Raw genomic sequence first — 12,921 nt, 5'->3', positions numbered from 1 at the left:
CTCCTGGTCAACATTCCCATCTGTGTGTGGCCAGGGTGTGCTCTGTATAACCCCTGCAGCTCCTGGTCAACATTCCCATCTCTGTGTGGCCAGGATGTGCTCTGTATAACCCCCGCAGCTCATGGTCAACATTCCCATCTCTGTGTGGCCAGGGTGTGCTCTGTATAACCCCCGCAGCTCATGGTCAACATTCCCATCTCTGTGTGACCAGGGTGTGCTCTGTATAAACCCTGCTCCTGAGCAACATTCCCTTCTCTGTGTGGCCAGGGTGTGCTCTGTATAACCCCAGCAGCTCCTGGTCAACATTCCCATCTCTGTGTGGCCAGGATGTGCTCTGCATAACCCCTGCATCTACTGGTCAACATTCCCATCTCTGTGTGGCCAGGGTGTGCTCTGTATAAACCCTGCTCCTGAGCAACATTCCCTTCTCTGTGTGGCCAGGGTGTGCTCTGTATGACCCCTGCAGCTCCTGGTCAACATTCCCATCTCTGTGTGGCCAATGTGTACTCTGTATAACCCCTGCATCTCCTGGTCAACAGTCCCATCTCTGTGTGGCCAGGGTGTGCTCTGTATAAACCCTTCTCCTGATCAACATTCCCTTCTCTGTGTGGCCAGGGTGGGCTCTGTATTACCCCTGCTCCTGGTCAACATTCCCATCTGTGTGGCCATGTTGTGCTCTGTATACCCCTGCTCCTGGTCAGCATTCCCAGCACTGTGTGGCCAGGGTGTGCTCTGTCGAACTCCAGCAGCTCCTGGTCAACATTTCCATCTGTGTGTGGCCAGGATGTGCTCTGTATAACTCCTGCCGCTCCTGGTCAACATTCCCACCTCTGTGTGGTCAGGGTGTGCTCTGTATAACCCCTGCAGCTCCTGGTCAACATTCCCATCTCTGTGTGGTCAGGATGTGCTCTGTAAAACCTCGGCAAATCCTGGTCAACATTCCGTTCTCTGTGTGGCCAGGGTATGCTCTGTATAAACCCTGCTCCTGGTCAACTTTCCCACCTCTGTGTGTGGCCAGGGTGTGCTCTGTATAGCCCCGCCAGCTCCTGGTCAACATTCCCACCTCTGTGTGGTCAGGGTGTGCTCTGTATAACCCCTGCAGCTCCTGGTCAACATTCCCATCTCTGTGTGGTCAGGGTGTGCTCTGTATAACCACTACAGCTCCTGGTCAACATGTCCTTCTCGGTGAGGCCAGGTGGCGCTCTGTATAACCCCTGCAGCTCCTGGTCAACATTCCCATCTGTGTGTGCCCAGCGTATGCTCTGTATAACTCCTGCAGCTCCTGGTCAACATTCCCATCTCTGTGTGGCCAGGGTGTGCTCTGTATAAACCCTGCTCCTGATCAACATTCCCTTCTCTGTGTGGCCAGGGTGTGCTCTGTATTACCCCTGCTCCTGGTCAACATTCCCTTCTCTGTGTGGCCAGAGTGTGCTCTGTATAACCCCTGCAGCTCCTGGTCAACATTCCCATCTCTGTGTGGCCAGGATGTGCTCTGCATAACCTCTGCTCCTGGTCAACATTCCCATCGCTGTGTGGCCAATGTGTACTCTGTATAACCCCTGCATCTCCTGGTCAACATTCCCATCTCTGTGTGGCCAGGGTTTGCTCTGTATAAACCCTGCTCCTGATCAACATTCCCTTCTCTGTGTGGCCAGGGTGTGCTCTGTATAACCCCTGCAGCTCCTGGTCAACATTCCCACCTCTGTGTGGTCAGGGTGTGCTCTGTATAACCCCTGCAACTCCTGGTCAACATTCCCATCTGCGTGGCCAGGGTGTGCTCTGCATACCCCTGCTCCTGGTCAACATTCCCATCTCTGTGTGGCCAGGGTGTGCTCTGTCTAACCCCAGCAGCACCTGGTCAGCATTCCCATCTGTGTGTGGCCAGGGTGTGCTCTGTATAACCCCTGCATCTCCTGGTCAACATTCCCATCTCTGTGTGGCCACGATGTGCTCTGTATAACCCCTGCAGCTCCTGGTCAACATTCCCATCTCTGTGTGGCCATGATGTGCTCTTTATAACCCCCGCAGCTCATGGTCAGCATTCCCATCTCTGTGTGGCCAGGATGTGCTCTGCATAACCCCTGCATCTACTGGTCAACATTCCCATCTCTGTGTGGCCAGGGTGTGCTCTGTATAAAACCTGCTCCTGAGCAACATTCCCTTCTATGTGTGCCCAGAGTGTGCTCTGTATGACCCCTGCAGCTCCTGGTCAACATTCCCATCTCTGTGTGGCCAATGTGTACTCTATATAACCCCTGCATCTCCTGGTCAACATTCCCATCTCTGTGTGGCCAGGGTGTGCTCTGTATAAACCCTTCTCCTGATCAACATTCCCTTCTCTGTGTGGCCAGGGTGGGCTCTGTATTACCCCTGCTCCTGGTCAACATTCCCACCTCTGTGTGTGGCCAGGGTGTGCTCTGTATACCCCTGCAGCTCCTGGTCAACATTCCCATCACTGTGTGGCCAGGGTGTGCTCTGTCGAACCCCAGCAGCTCCTGGTCAACATTCCCATCTGTGTGTGGCCAGGGTGTGCTCTGTATAACTCCTGCAACTCCTTGTCAACATTCCCAATTGTGTGGCCAGGGTGTGCTCTGTATACCCCTGCTCCTGGTCAACATTCCCATCACTGTGTGGTCAGGATGTGCTCTGTATAACCTCTGCAAATCCTGGTCAACATTCCCTTCTCTGTGTGGCCAGGGTATGCTCTGTATAAACCCTGCTCCTGGTCAACATTCCCACCTCTGTGTGTGGCCAGGGTGTGCTCTGTATAGCCCCGCCAGCTCCTGGTCAACATTCCCACCTCTGTGTGGTCAGGGTGTGCTCTGTATAACCCCTGCAGCTCCTGGTCAACATTCCCATCTCTGTGTGGCCAGGGTGTGTTCTGTATAACCCCTGCAACACCTGGTCAACATTCCCACCTCTGTGTGGCCAGTGTATGCTCTGTATAACTCCTGCATCTCCTGGTCAACATGTCCTTCTCTGTGTGGCCAGGTTGAGCTTTGTATAACTCCTGCAACTCCTGGTCAACATTCCCATCTGTGTGTGGCCAGGGTGTGCTCTGTATAACCCCTGCAGCTCCTGGTCAACATTCCCATCTCTGTGTGGCCAGGATGTGCTCTGTATATCCCCTGCAGCTCCTGGTCAACACTCCCATCTCTGTGTGTGGCCAGGGTGTGCTCTGTATAACCCCTGCAGCTCCTGGTCAACATTCCCGTCTCTGTGTGGCCAGGGTGTGCTCTGTATAACCCCTGCAGCTATGGTCAACATTCCCATCTCTGTGTGGCCAGGGTGTACTCTGTATAACTCCTGCAGCTCCTGGTCAACATGTCCTTCTCGGTGAGGCCAGGTGGCGCTCTGTATAACCCCTGCAGCTCCTGGTCAACATTCCCATCTGTGTGTGCCCAGCATATGCTCTGTATAACTCCTGCAGCTCCTGGTCAACATTCCCATCTCTGTGTGGCCAGTGTGTGCTCTGTATAAACCCTGCTCCTGATCAACATTCCCTTCTCTGTGTGGCCAGGGTGTGCTCTGTATAACCCCTGCAGCTCCTGGTCAACATTCCCATCTCTTGTGGCCAGGATGTGCTCTGCATAACCTCTGCTCCTGGTCAACATTCCCATCGCTGTGTGGCCAATGTGTACTCTGTATAACCGCTGCATCTCCTGGTCAACATTCCCATCTCTGTGTGGCCAGGGTTTGCTCTGTATAAACCCTGCTCCTGATCAACATTCACTTCTCTGTGTGGCCAGGGTGTGCTCTGTATAACCCCTGCAGCTCCTGGTCAACATTCCCACCTCTGTGTGGTCAGGGTGTGCTCTGTATAACCCCTGCAACTCCTGGTCAACATTCCCATCTGTGTGTGGCCAGGGTGTGCTCGGTATAACCCCTGCATCTCCTGGTCAACTTTCCCATCTCTGTGTGGCCAGGGTGTGCTCTGTCTAACCCCAGCAGCACCTGGTCAGCATTCCCATCTGTGTGTGGCCAGGATGTGCTCTGTATAACCCCTGCATCTCCTGGTCAACATTCCCATCTCTGTGTGGCCAGGGTGTGCTCTGTATAATCCCTGCAGCTCCTGGTCAACATTCCCATCTCTGTGTGGCCAGGATGTGCTCGGTATAACCCCTGCATCTCCTGGTCAACATTCCCATCTCTGTGTGGCAACGATGTGCTCTGTATAAACCCTGCAGCTCCTGGTCAACATTCCCTTCTCTGTGTGGCCAGAGTGTGCTCTGTATAACCCCGGCAGCTCATGGTCAACATTCCCATCTCTGTGCGGTCAGGGTGTGCTCTGTATAACCCCTGCTCCTGAGCAACATTCCCTTCTCTGTGTGGCCTGGGTGTGCTCTGTATAAACCCTGCTCCTGAGCAACATTCCCTTCTCTGTGTGGCCAGGGTGTGCTCTGTATAACCCCTGCAGCTCCTGGTCAACATTCCCATCTCTGTGTGGCCATGCTGTGCTCTGTATAACCCCTGCATCTCCTGGTCAACATTCCCATTTCTGTGTGGCCAGGGTGTGCTCTGTATAAACCCTTCTCCTGATCAACATTCCCTTCTCTGTGTGGCCAGCGTGTGCTCTGTATTACCCCTGCTCCTGGTCAACATTCCCACCTCTGTGTGTGGCCAGGGTGTGCTCTGTATACCCCTGCAGCTCCTGGTCAACATTCCCACCTCTGTGTGGTCAGGGTGTGCTCTGTATAACTCCTGCAACTCCTGGTCAACATCCCCATCTCTGTGTGGTCAGGGTGTGCTCTGTATAACCCCTGCAGCTCCTGGTCAACATTCCCATCTGTGTGGCCAGGGTGTGCTCTGTATTACCTCTGCTCCTGGTCAACATTGCCACCTCTGTGTGTGGCCAGGGTATGCTTTGTATAACCCCTGCAGCTCCTGGTCAACATTCCCATCTGTGTGTGGTCAGGGTGTGCTCTGTATAACCCCTGCAACTCTTGGTCAACATTCCCATCTGTGTGGCCAGGGTGTGCTCTGTATACCCCTGCTCCTTGTCAACATTCCCATCTGTGTGTGGCCAGGGTGTGCTCTGTATAACCCCTGCAGCTCCTGGTCAACATTCCCATCTCTGTGTGGCCAGTGTGTGCTCTGTATAAACCCAGCAGCTCCTGGTCAACATTCCCATCTCTGTGTGGCCAGTGTGTGCTCTGTATACCCACTGCAACTCCTTGTCAACATTCCCAATTGTGTGGCCAGGGTGTGCTCTGTATAACCCCTGCTCCTGGTCAACATTGCCATCTCTGTGTGGCCAGGGTGTGCTCTGTATAACCCCTGCAACTCCTTGTCAACATTCCCAATTATGTGGCCAGGGTGTGCTCTGTATACCCCTGCTCCTGGTCAACATTCCCATCATTGTGTGGTCAGGATGTGCTCTGTATAACCTCTGCAAATCCTGGTCAACATTCCCTTCTCTGTGTGGCCAGGGTGTGCTCTGTATAACCCCTGCTCCTGGTCATCTTTCCCACCTCTGTGTGTGGCCAGGGTGTGCTCTGTATAGCCCCTGCAGCTCCTGGTCAACATTCCCACCTCTGTGTGGTCAGGGTGTGCTCTGTATAACCACTGCAGCTCCTGGTCGACATTCCCATCTGTGTGGCCAGTGTGTGCTCTGTATAACCCCTGCAGCTCCTGGTCAACATTCCCACCTCTGTGTGTGGCCAGGGTGTGCTCTGCATAATTCCTGCAGCTCCTGGTCAACATTCCCATCTCTGTGTGGCCAGGGTGTGCTCATTATAACCCCAGCAGCTCCTGGTCAACATTCCCATCTCTGTTTGGCCAGGATGTGCTCTGTATAACCCCAGATCCTGGTCAACATTCCCTTCTCTGTGTGGGCAGGGTGTGCTCTGTATAACCCCTGCTCCTTGTCAATATTCCCATCTCTGTGTCGCCAGGGTGTGCTCTGTATAACCCCAGCTCCTGGTCAACATTCCCATCTCTGTGTGTCCAGGGTGTGCTCTGTATAACCCCTGCAGCTCCTGGTCAACATCCCCATCTCTGTCTGGCCAGGGTGTGCTCTGTATAACCCCAGCAGCTCCTGGTCAACATTCCCATCTCTGTGTGTGGCCAGGGTGTGCTCTGTATAACTCCTGCAGCTCCTGGTCAACATTCCCATCTGTGTGTGCCCAGGGTATGCTCTGTATAACTCCTGCAGCTCCTGGTCAACATTCCCATCTCTGTGTGGCCAGGTTGTGCTCTGTATAACTCCTGCAGCTCCTGGTCAACATTCCCATTTCTCTGTGTGTCCAGGGTGTTCTCTGTATAACCCCTGCAGCTCCTGGTCAACATTCCCGTCTCTGTGTGTGGTCAGGGTGTGCTCTGTATAACTCCTGCAGCTACTGGTCAACATTCCCATCTCTGTGTGTGGCCAGGGTGTGCTCTGTATAACTCCTGCAGCTCCTGGTCAACATTCCCATCTCTGTGTGGGCAGGGTGTGCACTGTATAACCCCTGCAGCTCCTGGTTAACATTCCTATATCTGTGTGGCCAGGATGTGCTCTGTATAACCCCAACAGCTCCTGGTCAACATTCCCATCTCTGTGTGGCCAGGGTGTGTTCTGTATAACCCCTGCAGCTCCTGGTCAACATTCCTATCTCTGTGTGGCCAGGATGTGCACTGTATAACTCCTGCAGCTCCTGGTCAACATTCCCATCTCTGTGTGGCCAGGGTGTGCACTGTATAACCCCTGCAGCTCCTGGTTAACATTCCTATATCTGTGTGGCCAGGATGTGCTCTGTATAACCCCTGCAGCTCCTGGTCAACATTCCCATCTCTGTGTGGCCAGGGTGTGCTCTGTATAACCCCTGCAGCTCCTGGTCAACATTCCTATCTCTGTGTGGCCAGGATGTGCTCTGTATAACCCCAGCAGCTCCTGGTCAACATTCCCATCTCTGTGTGGCCAGGGTGCTCTCTGTATAATCCCAGAAGCTCCTGGTCAACATTCCCTTTCCTGTGTGGCCAGGGTGTGCTCTGTATAACCCCTTCAGCTCCTGGTTAACATTCCTATCTCTGTGTGGCCAGGATGTGCTCTGTATAACCCCAGCAGCTCCTGGTCAACATTCCCATCTCTATGTGGCCAGGGTGCGCACTGTAAAACCCCTACAGCACTTGGTCAACATTTCTATCTCTGTGTGGCCAGAGTGTGCTCTGTATAACCCCTGCAGCTCCTGGTCAACATTTCCAACTGTGCGTGTGTCCAGGGTGTGCTCTGTATAACCACAGCAGCTCCTGGTCAACATTCCCATCTCTGTGTGGCCAGGGTGTGCTCTGTGTAACCCCTGCAGCTCCTGGTCAACATTCCCTTCTCTATGTGGCAAGGATGTGCTCTGTATACTCCTGCAGCTCCTGGTCAACATTCCCATCTCTGTGTGGCCAGGGTGTGTTCTGTATAATCCTAGTAGCTCCTGGTCAACATTCCCATCTCTGTGTGTGGTCAGGGTGTGCTCTGTATAACTCCTGCAGCTCCTGGTCAACATTCACATTTCTGTGTGGCCAGGGTGTGCCCTGTGTAACCACGGCAGCTCCTGGTTAACATTCCCATCTCTGTGTGTGGCCAGTATGTGCTCTGTATAACCCCTGCAGCTCCTGGTCAACATTCCCATCTCTGTGTGGCCAGGGTGTGCTCTGTATAACCCCAGCCCCAGGTCAACATACCCATCTCTGTGTGGCCAGGGTGTGCTCTGTATAACCCCTGCAGCTCTTGGTCAACATTCCCATCTGTGTGGCCAGGGTGTGCTCTGTATAACCCCTGCAGCTCCTGGTCAACATTCCCATCTCTGTGTGTCCAGGGTGTGCTCTGTATAACCCCTGCAGCTATGGCCAACATTCCCATCTCTGTGTGGCCAGGGTGTGCTCTGTATAACTCCTGCAGCTCCTGGTCAACATCCCCATCTCTGTCTGGCCAGGGTGTGCTCTGTATAACCCCTGCTGCTCCTGGTGAACATTCCCATCTCTGTGTGGCCAGGATGTGCACTGTATAACCCCAGCAGCTCCTGGTCAACATTCCCATCTCTGTGTGTGGCCAGGGTGTGCTCTGAATAACTCCAGCAGCTCCTGGTCAACATGTCCTTCTCGGTGAGGCCAGGTGGCGCTCTGTATAACCCCTGCTGCTCCTGGTGAACATTCCCATCTCTGTGTGGCCAGGGTGTGCTCTGTATAAACCCTGCAGCTCCTGGTCAACATTCCCATCTGTGTGTGCCCAGGGTATGCTCTGTATAACTCCTGCAGCTCCTGGTCAACATTCCCATCTCTGTGTGGCCAGGTTGTGCTCTGTATAACTCCTGCAGCTCCTGGTCAACATTCCAGTCTCTGTGTGTGGCCAGGGTGTGCTCTGTATAACTCCTGCAGCTCCTGGTCAACATTCCCATTTCTGTGTGTGGGCAGGGTGTGCTCTGTATAACTCCTGCAGCTCCTGTTCAACATTCCCATCTCTGTGTGGCCAGGGTGTGCACTGTATAACCCCAGCAGCTACTGGTCAACATTTCCATCTCTGTGTGTGGCCAGGGTGTGCTCTGTATAACTCCTGCAGCTCCTGGTCAACATTCCCATCTCTGTGTGGCCAGGGTGTGCTCTGTCTCACCCCTGCAGCTCCTGGTTAACATTCCTATATCTGTGTGGCCAGGGTGTGCTCTGCATAACCCCAACAGCTCCTGGTCAACATTCCCATCTCTGTGTGGCCAGGGTGTGCTCTGTATAACCCCTGCAGCTCCTGCTCTACATTCCCATCTCTGTGTGGCCAGGGTGTGTTCTGTATAACCCCTGCAGCTCCTGGTCAACATTCCTATCTCTGTGTGGCCAGGATGTGCTCTGTATAACCCCAGCAGCTCCTGGTCAACATTCCCATCTCTGTGTGGCCAGGGTGCTCTCTGTATTATCCCAGAAGCTCCTGGTCAACATTCCCATTCCTGTATGGCCAGGGCGTGCTCTGTATAACCCCTGCAGCTCCTGGTTAACATTCCTATCTCTGTGTGGCCAGGATGTGCTCTGTATAACCCCAGCAGCTCCTGGTCAACATTCCCATCTCTGTGTGGCCAGGGTGCGCACTGTAAAACCCCTACAGCACCTGGTCAACATTTCTATCTCTGTGTGGCCAGAGTGTGCTCTGTATAACCCCTGCAGCTCCTGGTCAACATTTCCAACTGTGCGTGTGTCCAGGGTGTGCTCTGTATAACCCCAGCAGCCCCTGGTCAACATTCCCATCTCTGTGTGTCCAGGGTGTGCTCTGTATACCCCTGCAGCTCCTGGTCAACATTCCCTTCTCTGTGTGGCAAGGATGTGCTCTGTATACTCCTGCAGCTCCTGGTCAACATTCCCATCTCTGTGTGGCCAGGGTGTGTTCTGTATAATCCCAGTAGCTCCTGGTCAACATTCCCATCTCTGTGTGTGGTCAGGGTGTGCTCTGTATAACTCCTGCAGCTCCTGGTCAACATTCACATCTCTGTGTGGCCAGGGTGTGCCCAGTGTAACCACTGAAGCTCCTGGTCAACATGTCCTTCTCTGTGAGTCCAGGTGGCTCTCTGTTTTACCCCTGCAGCTCCTGGTCAACATTCCCATCTGTGTGTGCCCAGGGTATGCTCTGTATAACTCCTGCAGCTCCTGGTCAACATGTCCTTCTCTGTGAGGCCAGGTGGCGCTCTGTATTACCCCTGCAGCTCCTGGTCAACATTCCCATCTGTGTGTGCCCAGGGTATGCTCTGTATAACTCCTGCAGCTCCTGGTCAACATTCCCATCTCTGTGTGGCCAGGTTTTGCTCTGTAAAACCACTGCAGCTCCTGGTCAACATTCCCATCTGTGTGTGTGTCCAGGGTGTGCTCTGTATATCTCCTGCAGCTCCTGGTCAACATTCCCATCTGTGTGTCCAGGGTGTGCTCTGTAAAACCCCTGCAGCTCCTGGTCAACATTTCCATCTGTGCGTGTGTCCAGGGTGTGCTCCGTATAACCCCAGCAGCTCCTGGTCAACACTCCCATCTTTGTGTGGACAGCGTGCGCACTGTATAACCACTGCAGCACCTGGTCAACATTCCCATCTCTGTGTGTGTCCAGGGTGTGCTCTGTATACCCCTGCAGCTCCTGGTCAACATTCCCTTCTCTGTGTGGCCAGGATGTGCTCTGTATGTCCCCTGCAGCTCCTGGTCAACATTCCCATCTCTCTGTGTGGTCAAGGTGTGCTCTGTATAACTCCTGCAGCTCCTGGTCAACATTCCCATTTCTGTGTGTGGGCAGGGTGTGCTCTGTATAACTCCTGCAGCTCGTGGTCAACCTTCCCATCTCTGTTGGCCAGGGTGTGCTCTGCAGAACCCCTGCAGCTCCTGGTCAACATTCCCATCTCTGTGTGGCCAGGGTGTGCCCTGTGTAACCCCTGCAGCTCCTGTTCAACATTCCCATCTCTGTGTGGCCAGGTTGTGCTCTGCATAACCCCTGCAGCTCCTGGTCAACATTCCCATCTCTGTGTGGCCAGGGTGTGCCCTGTGTAACCCCTGCAGCTCCTGTTCAACATTCCCATCTCTGTGTGGCTAGGGTGTGCTCTGTATAACCCCTGCAGCTCCTGTTCAACATTCCCAGCTCTGTGTGGCCAGGGTGTGCTCTCTATAACCCCTGCAGCTCGTGGTCAACATTCCGATCTCTGTTGGCCAGGGTGTGCGCTGTATAACCCCTGCAGCTCCTGTTCAACATTCCCATCTCTGTGTGGTCAGGGTGTGCTCTGTATAACCCCAGCAGCTCATGGTCATCATTCCCATCTCTGTGTGGCCAGGGTGTGCTCTGTATAACCCCTGCAGCTCCTGGTTAACATTCCTATTTCTGTGTGGCCAGGATGTGCTCTGTATACTCCTCCAGCACCTGGTCAACATTCCCATCTCTGTGTGGCCAGGGTGTGCTCTGTATAATCCCAGAAGCTCCTGGTCAACATTCTCATCTGTGTGTGATCAGGGTGTGCTCTGTATAACTCCTGCAGCTCCTGGTCAACATTTCCATCTCTATGTGGCCTGGGTGTGCACTGTATGACTCCTGCAGCTCCTGGTCAACATTCCCATCTCTGTGTGGCCAGGGTGTGCTCTGTATAACCCCTGCAGCTCCTGGTCAACATGTCCTTCTCTGTGAGGCCAGGTGGCGCTCTGTATAACCCCTGCAGCTCCTGGTCAACATTCCCATCTGTGTGTGGCCAGGGTATGCTCTGTATATCTCCTGCAGATCCTGGTCAACATTCCCATCTCTGTGTGGCCAGGTTGTGCTCTGTATAACCCCTGCAGCTCCTTGTCAACATTCCCATCTCTGTGTGGCCAGGATGTGCTCTGTATATCTCCTGCAGCTCCTGGTCAACATTCCCATCTGTGTGTCCAGGGTGTGCTCTGTATAATCCCTGCAGCTCCTGGTCAACATTCCCATCACTGTGTGGCCAGGATGTGCTCTGTATACTCCTGCAGCTTCTGGTCAACATTCCCATCTCTGTGTGGCCAGGGTGTGCACTGTATAATCCCAGTAGCTCCTGGTCAACATTCCCATCTCTGTGTGTGGTCAGGCTGTGCTCTGTATAACCCCTGCAGCTCCTGGTCAACATTCCCATCTCTGTGTGCCCAGGGTATGCTCTGTATAACTCCTGCAGCTCCTGGTCAACATTCCCATCTCTGTGTGGCCAGGTTGCGCTCTGTATAACTCCTGCAGCTCCTGGTCAATATTCCCATTTCTGTGTGGCCAGGTTGTGCTCTGTATAACCCCTGCAGCTCCTGGTCAACATTTCCATCTGTGCGTGTGTCCAGGGTGTGCTCTGTATAACCCCAGCAGCTCCTGGTCAACACTCCCATCTGTGTGTGGACAGCGTGCGCACTGTATAACCACTGCAGCACCTGGTCAACATTCCCATCTCTGTGTGTGTCCAGGGTGTGCTCTGTACACCCCTGCAGCTCCTGGTCAACATTCCCTTCTCTGTGTGGCCAGGATGTGCTCTGTATATCCCCTGCAGCTCCTGGTCAACATTCCCATCTGTGTGTGTGGCCAGGATGTGCTCTGTATTACTCCTGCAGCTCCTGGTCAACATTCCCATCTCTGTGTGGCCAGGGTGTGCTCTGTATAACCCCTGCAGCTCCTGGTCAACATTCCCATCTCTGTGTGGCCAGGGTATGTTCTGTATAACCCCTGCAACACCTGGTCAACATTCCCATCACTGTGTGGCCAGGGTGTGCTCTGTAGAACCCCTGCAGCTCCTGGTCAATATGTCCTTCTCTTTGAGGACAGGTGGCGCTCTGTATTACTCCTGCAGCTCCTGGTCAACATTCCCATCTCTGTGTGCCCAGGGTATGCTCTGTATGACTCCTGCAGCTCCTAGTCAACATTCCCATCTCTGTGTGGCCAGGTTGTGCTCTGTATAACTCCTGCAACTCCTGGTCAACATTCCCATATGTGTGTGGCCAGGGTGTGCTCTGTATAACCCCTGCAGCTCCTGGTCAACATTCCCATCTCTGTGTGGCCAGGATTTGCACTGTATATCCCCTGCAGCTCCTGGTCAACATTCCCATCTGTGTGTGTGGCCAGGGATTGCTCTGTATAACCCCTGCAACTTCTGGTCAACATTCCCATCTCTGTGTGGCCAGGGTGTGCTCTGTACAATCCCTGCATCTCCTGGTCAACATTCCCATCTCTGTGTGGCCAGGGTGTGCTCTGTATAACCCCTGCAGCTCATGGTCAACATTCCCATCTCTGTTTGTGCCCAGGGTGTGCTCTGTATAACCCCAGCAGCTCCTGGTCAACATTCCCATCTCTGTGTGGCCAGGGTGTGCTCTGTATAACTCCTGCAACTCCTGGTCATCATTCCCATCTCTGTGTGGCCAGGGTGTGCTCTGTACAATCCCTGCATCTCCTGGTCAACATTCCCATCTCTGTGTGGCCAGGGTGTGCTCTGTATAACACCTGCAGCTCCTGGTCAACAT

This window comes from Scyliorhinus torazame, unplaced genomic scaffold (assembly GCF_047496885.1).
Source record: "Scyliorhinus torazame isolate Kashiwa2021f unplaced genomic scaffold, sScyTor2.1 scaffold_39, whole genome shotgun sequence".
Classification (NCBI taxonomy): domain Eukaryota; kingdom Metazoa; phylum Chordata; class Chondrichthyes; order Carcharhiniformes; family Scyliorhinidae; genus Scyliorhinus; species Scyliorhinus torazame.
The sequence above is the reverse complement of the archived record's forward strand: the minus strand, read 5'-3'. Positions refer to the sequence as shown.